The sequence below is a fragment of the Triturus cristatus genome, chromosome 6 (assembly GCF_964204655.1).
Source record: "Triturus cristatus chromosome 6, aTriCri1.1, whole genome shotgun sequence".
NCBI classification, from domain to species: domain Eukaryota; kingdom Metazoa; phylum Chordata; class Amphibia; order Caudata; family Salamandridae; genus Triturus; species Triturus cristatus.
The window spans coordinates 1,135,749,521-1,135,761,833 of NC_140589.1; the positions used below are offsets into that span (position 1 = coordinate 1,135,749,521).

Sequence of the window (12,313 nt, forward strand, 5' to 3'; positions counted from 1 at the left end):
TCATGAGATTAACACAGCCGGATCGCTAGTCGGCATCGTTTATGGTTGGAACTACGACAGTATCTGAAAGTCTTTGAACCTCCGACTTTTGTTCTTGATTAATGAAAACCTTCTTGGCAAATGCTTTCGCTTTAGTTCATCTTGCGCCGGTCCAAGAATTTCACCTCTAGCGACACACTACGAATGCCCCCGGCTTTCCCTCTTAATCATGGCCCCAGTTCCGAAAACCAACACAATAGAACCAGAGTCCTATTCCATTATTCCTAGCTGAAGTATTCAGGCGACCGGCCTGCTTTGAACACACATTTTTTCAAAGTAAACGCTTCAGACCCTCAGGACACTCAGTCAGTAGCATCAAGGGGGCGCCAAGAGGCAGGGGCAGGGACAGGCAGTAGCTCGCCTCGCGGCTGACCGCCAGCTCAATCCCAAGATCCAACTACGAGCTTTTTAACTGCAGCAACTTTAATATTCGCTATTGGAGCTGGAATTACCGCGGATGCTGGCACCAGACTTGTTCTCCAATGGATCCTCGTTAAAAGATTTAAAGTGTACTCATTCCAATTACAGGGCCTCGAAAGAGTCCTGTATTGTTATTTTTCGGCACTACCTCCCCGGTAGTGGGTAATGTGCGCGCCTGCTGCCTTCCTTGGATGCGGTTGCCGTTTCTCAGGCTCCATCTCCGGAATCGCACCCTGATTCCCCGTTACCCGTGGTCACCATGGTAGGCATAGAAAGTACTATCGAAAGTTGATAGGGCAGACATCCGAATGTATCGTCGGCGTCAAGGGGACGTGCGATCGGCCCGAGGTTATCTAGAGTTACCAAAGCGGCCGGGCGAGCCCGGATTGGTCTTGGTCTGATAAATGCATGCATCCCAGGAGGTCAGGGCTCGTCGGCATGTATTAGCTCTAGAATTACCACAGTTATCCAAGTAACAGATGGAGCGATCAAAGGAACCAAAACTGATTTAATAAGCCATTCAGTTTCACTGTACCGGCCGTGTGTACTTACACATGCATGGCTTAATCTTTGAGACAAGCATATGCTACTGGCAGGATCAACCAGGCAGCCGCACCTGCTGACGGGTTGGGTTCGGGGGGCCGCGTGCCCATCTCCCTGACTAGCAACCTTCACGTACCCCTCCCTCTGGGAGCCTGCTGGGGAAAGGAGCCCGCCCGCCCGGGCGGGAGGGCTCGCTGGAGGGGTGGAGAGGTGCGGTCACATGGGCACCGGCAGGCCCAGCTGTGTCCCCTGGAAGGGAGAGGCGGGCCGAGGCGCAGCCTTAGCGAGATGCAGGGGTGCCGGAGCCTGACGTCAGCGGCACCCCTCGGAACGGTCATTCCGAGCTGCTGTGGAAATGTGCTGGGCGGAGAGGGGTGACGGCGTGGCTCACGGTGCCTACGAACCTGCTGGGCAGCAGCATCCGAGGGCCTGCCGCCACCCAACCCCTTCCGCTCGGGTCAGACCACTGGGGGGGCACGAGCTGCCGAGGCCACTCTTCCTTCGCTCTGCTGGGTAGGGTGAAGGGCCTCCTGCCAGGCGGCAGGCCCTCGAGTCGGACGGTCCATGCGGGGTGGAAGCTCTTTGCTTGAAACAGCCGAGGCTGGCCAAGCAGTCCATCCCTAAACGGACAGAGTGCCCAATCGATCAGAGTACGGCTGGGGATTCCCCTGGCAGGCCGCCCTGCGCAGGGGCTATGCTGGCTTAGTATCCCTGCCTGCTTCCGGGGCAAGCAGACTCGGAGAAAAACGACCATCGGGAAGGAGCTGAGAGGCAGGTGCGTACCTGGGCCCCGGCGGGGCAGGCCCGGGTGCTGCCTTCCCCCGTCTCAGCATCACGGCACCTCACGGAGCTGAGGCCCCCATCGGGCAGGCCCAGATGCTGCCTTCCCCTGTCTCAGAATCCACACGGTCTGACTGAACCTCTTCCTACTAATCCGGAGGAGAATTACCCCCCTTTCTTGTAATCCGTGCACACAAGGTGATGGAGGGGACCCAAGGCGCGAATGTGCCCGACCTCCTGGAGCCCTCTTTGGGATCAGGGAGGCAAATGAGCCCTCATCGAGACTTCCACCAGGGAAGCCCGGCCATCAGGGGAAGCCATCTGGTCGCTCTGTGCCCCAACTAAAGAGTGAGCGGGTGCTGGAGCATGGGGGGCCGGAAGCCCGGGGCCCCAGCCATGGAGGCTGCGAGGGGGACCCAACGGGCCCTCCGACCCGGGGCCCGTGGACACTTTGAGAAGCAGGGGAGTCCTGCACGGGACCGACCGACGGACCCCCCGTCCTGGCTGGGGTTCCCGGGCCCTGAGGCAAAGGGGAAGCCTCCCCAGGCCCCTGTCCCGGGCACCCTGCCATGCAGCAGGACCGAGGACGGAGCCCTGGGAGCTGCTGAACCCAGCCGAGCAGGGGAGGCTTCCCAGGCACGGCGGAACCCCGTCCCGGGCCTTTGGCGGGCCAGAGGACAGGGCCCAGGGCTGGAGCACCTGACACAGGGGCCTGGCGGGGCTCCCAGACCCAACCGGGGCTCCCGGGACCGGAGGCGAAGGGGGAAGACTCCTCGGGCCCGTGGGACGCCGTCCCAGGCACCCTGCTACGCGGCAGGACCGAGGACTGAGTCTGGAGTGGGGAGGCTCACGGGACGGACCTCCTGGAGCCCTGGCTGGGATCCGGGAGGCCAATGAACCCTCATCGGGACTTCCAGGGCAGCCCGGCCATCTGGTCGCCCCATTGGAGAGCATTGCGTGCGACCAGATGGCTGAGGGGAAAGGTGCCACCAGATGGCAGGACCGAAAGGGCTCCCATCTGCCCGCCTCAAGCCTTCGTGGTAGGGCTCCCACCTGCCCTTGCAGGGCTCGGGTGCTCAGTGTCCCTGGGGGCTCGGGGACCCTGAATGGGCCTTTGGCACGGGGAGGACAACGGGAGGTCTCAGGCCCGGACACCTGGGGGAGGACTGCCTGGGACCCATGGAGCCCTTCCCGGGCACTTTGCCATGCCGTGAGCCGGAGGCGGGAGCCCCCGGACGGAGGGGAGGTGTTGTCCGGGCATAGCCCATCTGGTCCTCGGCAGAGAACCGCCTGCCCGGGAGGGGTGTCTCGGCGTACCCACCCCCTAGTAATCCGGAGGAAAGCTACCCCTCTTTCTGGGAACCCGTGCGCACCAGGAGACTCCGGGGACCTCCTGGAGCCCTGGCCGGGATCGATGAGGCAAATGAGCCCCCATTGGTACTTCCAGGGCAGCCCGGCCACCTGGTCGCCCCATTGCAAAGCATTGCGTGCAACCAGATGGCAGAGAAGAAAGGTGTGACCAGATGGCCGGGACCGAAAGGACGCCCATCTGCCCGCCCTGAGCTGAGCCATAGCGGTAGGGCTCCTGCCTGCCCTTGCAGGGCTCCGGGGCTCTGCACCAGGGACACTTGTCCCGGGCAGATGGACACTTGGCAGGCAGCAGGACAGGGGCTCCCACACCCCAGGCCCTGACCGAAACCCAGGCCCCGTGGCTAGTCCCTGCTTCTCAACCCGGCCGGGGAGATCGGGGTAGCCTGCCCGGGCACGAGGGACCCCTGTCCCGGGCACACAGACGCTCGGGACGTACGCTAGTTTTCCACACATTTTTTTCCATAATTCCGCGTAGTGGCGTTACGCCAATTCCGCCCAGCCCTAATGGTGACCCGTTCAAAAGAGGAACTGAAGTTCAGAAACAATGAGGTGATGACGCTCTAGTGGCAAACAGTGGGCCAAGAGCATGGGCCAGGTAATGTATTGAATTCTTTCCAGCAGGTCCACTAGAAATGTGGCAACTATTGATTCTAACAAAAGGTAAGGAGTGCTTATAGGGGTTGGAGGATGGCCTTAACACAGGCTGACCATCTAATGAAGTGTCAAAAACGATTTCTCCACTAGGAAAAATGCTCAAATAGGTTTGGTTCAGTTAATATAACCAGGCTGCATGTTTAAATGTTGTACATAAGTATATGGTCATTAGATTTTCTGAAAAATAATCAAAATTCAGTTGCAGCTATGCTGTCTCTGCCTTTGTATTTGCAGAAGTATTTTTTTTAGCTTGCTTAGCCGAGGAGAGGTATTTTGAAACAGTTCGATAGTTATGTGCTAAATGTCCTCTGCTGTGTTCGTTGTAATGAATGTGAAGAATAGTCTGGGGCTCAGGTCGATTTCAGAAAGATTTGCAATCAGACTACTACTGTATTGGAAAAGAGTTTGGATCACCCCTGAATTGCTTTATTATCGCCAAGGGCTGGAAGAACTACTTAGTCTTCCAGGGGCTGGTGACCTCCACCGGATTAAAAACATAAAACGTTCCCTGCTCAGTAGGGGCAAAGATAGACTTTGGGAAGGTCCTGGGGAAATGAATGATCAACCAGCAAACTTGAGCTTAAAAGGTGTTTTATGAACTTTAAATTGGGTATGCTTACTTCAAGCCTAGTACTGGGCATGCTGACCAACTGTTTTCCAAGGGTGAAAGAATTTGACAAAATTATACAATTTGTAGATGAAATTGAGCTGAATCTGGCCAGAAAGTTATGTTAAATTTACACTGGTCCCTACTACTCTGTACCTATATGTCGAAATGGATGTGCTCTAATAGTCCAGCTTAAAAGGCTTGTCCTTTTTGTGGCCATGAAGAAGAATCTGTGCCCCACGCCCGTTATTTATTTTTTTTCCTCTGAATATAGCAAGCCCAGGGCAAAATGGCTAATCCCAATTTACAGGAACTTGAGAACACCCAATATATGGTGGCTTACAGAATCCTACAATCTGATACTAGCAAACACTTTGTATTTGCAGTGCTGAGGTATCTATTTGTCGTGTGGTGACAGAGGAGGAAAAATGTCTCAGCTGCTGGAAGGGGTGCAGTTGCTCAGTTGCCTTCATGTTAAACTTACCCTGTGCGAATGTCCTCTGGGGTTTCATCCCTACAAGGAATTAGGCTCCCACAAGTCACATACTACTTCACAGGACTGTTATTTTCAAATGATTGCATTAGCCCGCTGTGTCCAGTAGAGCCTTGCACTAAGTCCATTGTTGTGGCCAGGAATCCTCAGGATCGTACGTTGCTCTAGGGGATCCACCTCTCGACACCCCCACGGTCTGGTCAGATATACACAGACTCCATGAGGTGATCAAGCGGGGGAAGAAAAGGATGGGGACAGCAGGGAGGTAGACCTGTAGAGAGAATAAGACCGAGATCAGTACCTAAACCCAATCTACTTCCCTATCCTACCCCTTCCCTCCCCCCCCAAAGGCTTGGGGAGTGTCTCGTACCTGTAAAGGAAAATAACAGCTCTTCTGAAGCCGATAATAAATGCAGCGTGGGGTAGCACTCAGAACTGCATTAAAGAGAAAAGCGCATTAGAGACAGTACATGCAATCTCAGAACATGGTAAGCGTCTTTTGGAAAGAATAGGGAAGCAGTCTTGACCTACCACTGAGCAAAATGGGTAGGCCTTTAACAGGGGAGCGGAAGAGCCGTCCTTCTGCTCACTCACTGATCCCCTGCTTGAGAAGACACAAACATATAGATCATTTCCCAGTTGCACGCTTTCACCCACTCAGCAAACGGTAGCGTTTGGTTTCACTCACATCTACAATACGTCTTGGGAGGTGGCCGCACTCATCCATCTCATCAATTCAAAACAAACGTTGCCCCCCCCCCCCCCATAGGGCCGTGGTCTTTTCTGTATCTCTGTCTTTAGTTAGTAAAGCCCGATTATGTAAAATGTCCCGCTCCTTCGTATCTACGAACCGTGTATTTTTTGACATGCGTCTTCTCACAGTGGCTTCACTCCATTGACTGCAAACATAGTATTCATAGTATTTGATACCTCTAGTGGAGGGTTTTTCCCCCCGTTCGACCTGCTGCTTGCGGGTCCTCTGACTTGACAATCCAACCCCCAGCTCACTCACGAGAAGAGTGACAACTAGGAAATCCTCAGATAAACGTTGACAGTTGCGTTATAGGAAAGAAAACATAGGTCTGACCTGCCACGAAGGTGGGATGGGAATCCTCCCCTCACGCAGGCGGAAGGTTGCTCCGCATGGAACCACCGAAACGGGTTCCCCCAACGGAGCAACGAAGGGGCTGAGTCCAGCCCTGCCACCAAGTGCTGTATGCCGTACGAAGACTCGGGGGGGGGGGGGGGGGGGGGAATTACGGCGGAGTCCACACCCTTAGCGCTTCGCCTGCTTCTCAGCACTGCACCGGAACAAGAGTAGTCGGCACCCGTGTGGTGCCCCCGGAAGCTCTTGTATACTTCCTTGAAGGTGCGTCACCACGTTCTTCCCGTCGTGCCGCAGGGGTGCCTGGGGGGTGTAGTTTTGTTAGTTTCCACAGCGCTGTAACATCCATTGACTTATAGCTCGGCTCTAGCAATTAATGCGCTTTTTTGTTTTTTAAAAGAAACCTGTAAAACCATTTGTATTGTATTTATATGGAGAAGGATAGCTTGCTTCTCCTGTTTCTGTCCAATGGAAATCATTTGCACATAGGTGGTTAATAAAATAACAATTTTATTGGTTTGCTGTGTAAGTAACATTTTAGTACCACCTTTCTATGAAATAACCTGCCATGAAACTGTGTTCTGTCTTTGTTTAAAAGGTTATACAAGATCTGCAAACATATCTTTGGTTTTTGCTTCAGACATTTTGCCTTAGACATTAACATCTTTTAGACTCAAGATATTTTTGCATTGTCCCATTACAAATTTTTAAAGTACTGTTTTGTTGAATTTTAAAGAGGGATTGCTCATTTTTTTCTATTCTGTTAGCTCCATTCAGAACCAAGAGAACTGATGTGTGTGTATGTATGTGTATGTGTGTGTGTATGTATGTATGTATATATATATATATATATTACCTACTGGCGGTCGCCAGTAGGTAGTTATAGTTAGGACCACGTTTCCATAGGAAATCCGCAACATTCTATTTTGAATAACTTTGGCGCCGGTTGACGAATCCTTGCGAATTTTTCAAAATAGGTGGGGCGCTACGCTCCGCTCCTACCCTGAAAGTCTCGGGGGGATTCGTCAAGCGGGGGCTGAGATAAAAGGGGGGTCCCAAAACGCGTTTTTCCCATGCATTTTTCCATAGGACCTTTAGACACAGCTACAGCCCGAACGGCTGAACAGAATTACTTGAAATTTGGCAGAGATGTAGTCCTCAGGTCAAGGAAGTGCCTTTTGTAGGTTTGGTGTAAATCTGTTCAGTAGATCCTGAGAAAATAGCATTTAAAAGCATATATATATGTGGGCGGAGCCTAACCACACATCTCATCTTGAGATCTGATTGGCTGTCAGCACTTCATCCAAGAAGTGTTGGCAGCCATCTTGGGACCAATATACATGATAGCACCTCATTAAAAAGCATTGCAGTTAATAGAAGGTTTTAAGACTTTAGTTACATTATAAATCATTTGTTGATGGTACCATACTCATTTTAGGAATTGTGGTATGTTCTAAGGTGATTTCACCATGTGAAAAAGCCTTCTGCTGGGATATCATGATTGAGAGAAAAATATTTTCTCATGATTTTACCACAGAGGCTTGGAAGGTGATCTATAGGCTAAACTGAGAGCTTATTTTCTGTAAATTCACATTATCTTTCTCAGTCATGTGAGAATGAAGTCTGACATTCTCAGTAAAACATGTACATCCAACAATGGCAGAGACTGTCAGTTGATTCCTTTGTGTTCTACTGCAGCTTCCCAGAGTGTTCCAAAGAACTACTAGAGCGCTAACAGTCCTACTTATGATAAACGTATGGCACACCTGAAGCCATCTTGCTTGGATTAAAGTGGTAACTCTTAAAACATTTAATTTAAAAAGGAACAAAATGAGGGGGTTCATTTTTCAATAAAAAGTATGATTAGTGCTGCAGAAAGAAAAATTAGGGCACATTTTGAGTGACTTCTCAAATCCTCTTCTATTTCATTAAAAAATTCTGACATGCAGACTGAAACATGCACTTTCAATACCAGCAGCAGTTTTCCCTGGTGAGCAGTAGCTTTACTACAGTGATCTAATGAGCAAAAAGAGTGCTAACATTCTGAATTTATGGCAAATGTGTGACACATCTGAATGCCTTCTTGATGGAATCAAAGTAAAAAACTGAAAGTATTTCCTACTGAGGAGACTGCAGTAAATGAGGAAATTAGGAAACTTCATAACAAATAAGTCTCCCAAGATGGCCACCAGAGACAAAAGAGCCCAAATGTAGCCCAAATATCACCCAGATGTAGCCCAAGTATAGCCCAATGACAGAATGTCCCAGAATGTTCTTAAAAACAACTAGAGCGCTTACTGTCTTCATTATGAAAAAAGTATGGCACACCTGAAGCCATCTTGATTGGAATAAACTGGTAACACTTAAAACATTTAATTTAAAAAGGAACACAATGAGGAGGTTCATTTTGCCATAGAAATTATGATTAATGCTGAAGAAAGAAAATGAGGGCACATTTTGAGTGACTTCTCAAATCCTCTTCTATTTCATTAAAAAATTCTGACATGCAGACTGAAACATGCACTTTTAATACCAGGAGCAGACTTCCATGGTGCAGTAGTTTTACTACAGTGATCTAATGAGCAACTAGAGTGCTAACATTCAGAATTTATGGCAAATGTGTGACATATCTGAATACCTTCATGATGGAATCAAAGTAAAAAACTGAAAGCATTTCCTACTGAGGAGACTGCAGTACATGAGGAAATTAGGAAACTTCATAACAAATAAATCTCCCAAGATGGCCACCGGAGACAAAAGAGCCCAAATGTAGCCCAAAATCACCCAGATGTAGCCCAAATATAGCCCAATGACAGAAGTGTGCAAAACACTTATTATTTTGTGTTTTTGCAGTGTTATATAGTGCAGACTTGTCAGGTATTGGAGTGCTTTACATGAGGATTGGTTACATCACACAAGAACACATTCATTTTGGTTGTAGACATGGGGAGACTAAGTGATTTGACCAGAAACACAGAATGTCGAGCTGAAGCAGAAACTTCAACCTGGTTCCCCAGTTGCAAAGTCTGCAGTTCTGGAAGTAACACCACATCATCTCCCCTAAGTGCAACATTTAATCAAGTGGTCAACTGGATAAAAAAACATAAAGATAACAAATAATTTAAAAGTGCTTTGTCGCTATTTGAAAACTCAGAAAATATGTCCCTATTTTAGCCTTTTAGAGCACTAACCATAATTTTGATGCCAATAAGACCCTCTCATATATGTAATTTCTAAAGGAAATGCTCTAGGTATTACAGTTTTGATTACATCAAGATGATGTCAGGCGTTCCACACTTTTGTAATAAATATAGAATGTTAGCAATCTAGTTGTTCATTAGGATACTGTTGAGAGGCAGAGGCCAGGGGCACGGACTCTGAAAATTGAAGGCAGGTAGGAGGGTGCAAAGGCAACAATTTAACCACACTGAGCAGGCAGGAAGGGCCGTGGAAGCACAACAGACTATGGAGGGCAGTGGAAAGGGGGGCAGGGGCAACAAACCAACAATACAGGACTTGCAAGAGAGGCTGTTGGAGGGAAGATCTATTACGGGTCAAGGAAGCTAGGGGCGGTCCCCAGATCCCCGGGAGCCACCACAGAACTGAGCAGGAGAGTGAGTCAGGGACAAAAGGGGCACCTTAATTTGAGCCGGGGTGCCTAGGAACGCTTGCTCCAAAAATGAAGAAAACAGACATATGAGACATGGAATTGGAGGCAGAATACAATGGCAGTTTAATGAGAAGATGCAACTTCAAAGAAACCGCAGAATAGAGACATAAAGTACAAAATACACAATCCAGATAATCATACAGCTGTCATGATATTCTCTGTATCTCAATTAATGTACTGACAGAGAGAGAGAGAAAACACATCTATAAATGCATCATGAGAAACAAGTTACACCAAGGAAAATGTTACCTAGAAACACTCACGTTTACTCTTAGAGCAAGCATTCCTGCAATTACAATACAAAATCTTTTAAATGCAAAAGTAAAGAGAACAATGGTTAAACATAACATGACATTTCATATAGGTAAAATATAATAAGATACTTCAAGCAAAGCAGAGCAAGACATTTTAAGCAAAGGAAGACAAGAGCTCCCAGCTCTTGGGGAAAACCTGCACTGCCTGTTAACCTACATACAGACGGCGAGGTAGTCCGTCGATATCTGTGGGTGCTCCCTTTTTATATCATTTTGTGGGCTCCTTTGCACGCTACATCTACCTACGTATGCTACCCAAAAGCTTCGTCTGCAGATTTTACCAGACATTTCGTCATTTACCCACTTAATGCTGACAATGGACTGGGTGAAAAGGTCAGTCTCTCAGGCCAATCGCTTATCGTAAGTTCCATAGAGCAAGCAGAAAATAATGGGTATTGTACGGGAATTCAATATATTCATGTATAAAATCTCCTCAGTTCTCCTAACTTGACGCTCTGCGGTTGCCACTTCCTTAAAAGCGGGAAACCTGCCCAGGAAGCAAGTACCAGTCCAGGATGCAGCCTACTGTATGTCGACAGCTTCAGGGGGATGTTGAACTTTGATACCGAGCACGGAGCACTCGGGTAGGGTGGGGGCTACTGGTTTGGAGCAGAAGGCCTCGCAGACCTGCCTTCAGACTGCTATACACTAAAATTGCAGAGCTATGGTCAATTTAACAAAGAGGCCTACATATTGAACAGAAGGGCCTACACAGGGGTTTTATACTGGCTGAGTGGTAAGGATGTCTCAGGATAATTATATAGCAACACAGGACCCGCTGGTCAATTTAATACGGCCTACAAATGCAGCTGGCAGGGCAAGGACAAGGGTCTCATACTTCAGGTGTGGACAGAACGGGCCAGGGGCCCCCTGTGATACAAAATCTACCCTCTTTCAAGCCTGTGGCAATGTAATAGACCATTGTGGGCAGAAGGAAGAGGCAATGGTAGTACAACCATGCATGCCAACAGACCCGATTCAGCCAGGAAACGTCCAATGTTTTTAAGCTCAAATGGGCTTTATTTGATCTGTCTCCTGTCTACAATATCCTCTTTTTCAATGTAACTCAAAGGGGAAAATCAATACCCCAGTTTTTTTTCAAAATCTCCCTCTTACCAAGTTCAAAATGTTCGCAAGTATGGTACATTGGATCATGGAAGGAAATGGGATAGGGACATGGACTTGGATAACACAGGACAGGAGGGACATGGAGAGGTGCACCAAACTGACCCTGCAGGGCAGGCATCAGGGTTTGCAGCAGCACAATACACCACACAGGGCATGCAGGACGGGAGTGCAGCACAACAATCCATAGAAAGCAAGAGGGAGGGGACAGGACCATGCACATGGACAACAGAGAACAGAGGGGCAAGAGGCAATGGTAGCTAGCTGACCATAATGGACAGACAGGAGAGAAAGCTGCAGCATAACAGACCATAAAGGGCAGGAGGGACGGATCAGGGGCATTACAATGGAACCGACAAGCCAGGAGGGAGGGAGTAGGGCTGGGGGCAAGGGGGCAGGGCAGGAGCAGCAAGATAGCCATGGAGGTCAGGCAGGATGGGCACTAGAAGCAAGACACACCATGAAGAGCAACAGTGAGACTGTGATGGCATACACACAGACCATGGAGGGAAGGTGGGAGGGGGTCCGGGGCAGCTAACTGACCACACAGGGAAGGTGGGAGGGGCCATGGCAGCACAGAAGACCATGCATGGCAAGTGGGAGGGTTAGTGGCAGCACAATGGCTATGATGGGCAAGAAGGAGGGTGGAGGGGCATGCACAAAGGACGATGGAGGATAGAAGGGAGGGTCAGGACCTGTGCACAGACAAGAAAGTTCAGGGGAAGGGACCTCACAACAGACCACACGGGGCAGGCAGGAGGAGCAGCTGCAGCCCAACAGACCAGGGAGGGCAGAAGGGTGTGGCAGTACAATGGACCATGTAGGACAGGAGGAAGAGGATAGGGGCATGGCATGTGGACAGGCAGGGTGGAGGTGGCAGGGACAGGTTACAGTCATCTGACAATGCTAGGCAGGTGGGAGGGGAGTGGCAGCTCAACAGAACACTCAGAGTAGATAGGAGTGGCAGGTCCATGGGACATGGTGGGCAAAAAGGATGGAGCAGGGGCATGCACAAAGACATCGGAGGGCAGGGGGAAGGAGAATAGGGGCAGCAAGCTAAGCACAGAGTTTAAGCAGGAGGTCAATGATGGGGCATAGAATTGGGCAATGGAGGGCAGGAGGAGTGGACTGGTACATCATACTGAGGGCAGTGGCAGCACATCAGACCATGCATGGCAGGAGGGAGGAGGCT

General features: G+C 49.6%; 1 protein-coding gene and 1 pseudogene across 1 annotated transcript in view; one reads left to right on the forward strand and one right to left on the reverse strand.

Moving 5' to 3' along the window:
• LOC146821093 (18S ribosomal RNA) overlaps positions 1–1,068 on the reverse strand; it is a 1,583-nt pseudogene extending 515 nt beyond the window's left edge.
• FAM89A (family with sequence similarity 89 member A) overlaps positions 1–12,313 on the forward strand; it is a 123,905-nt gene that overhangs the window by 71,788 nt on the left and 39,804 nt on the right. The window lies entirely within an intron of this gene.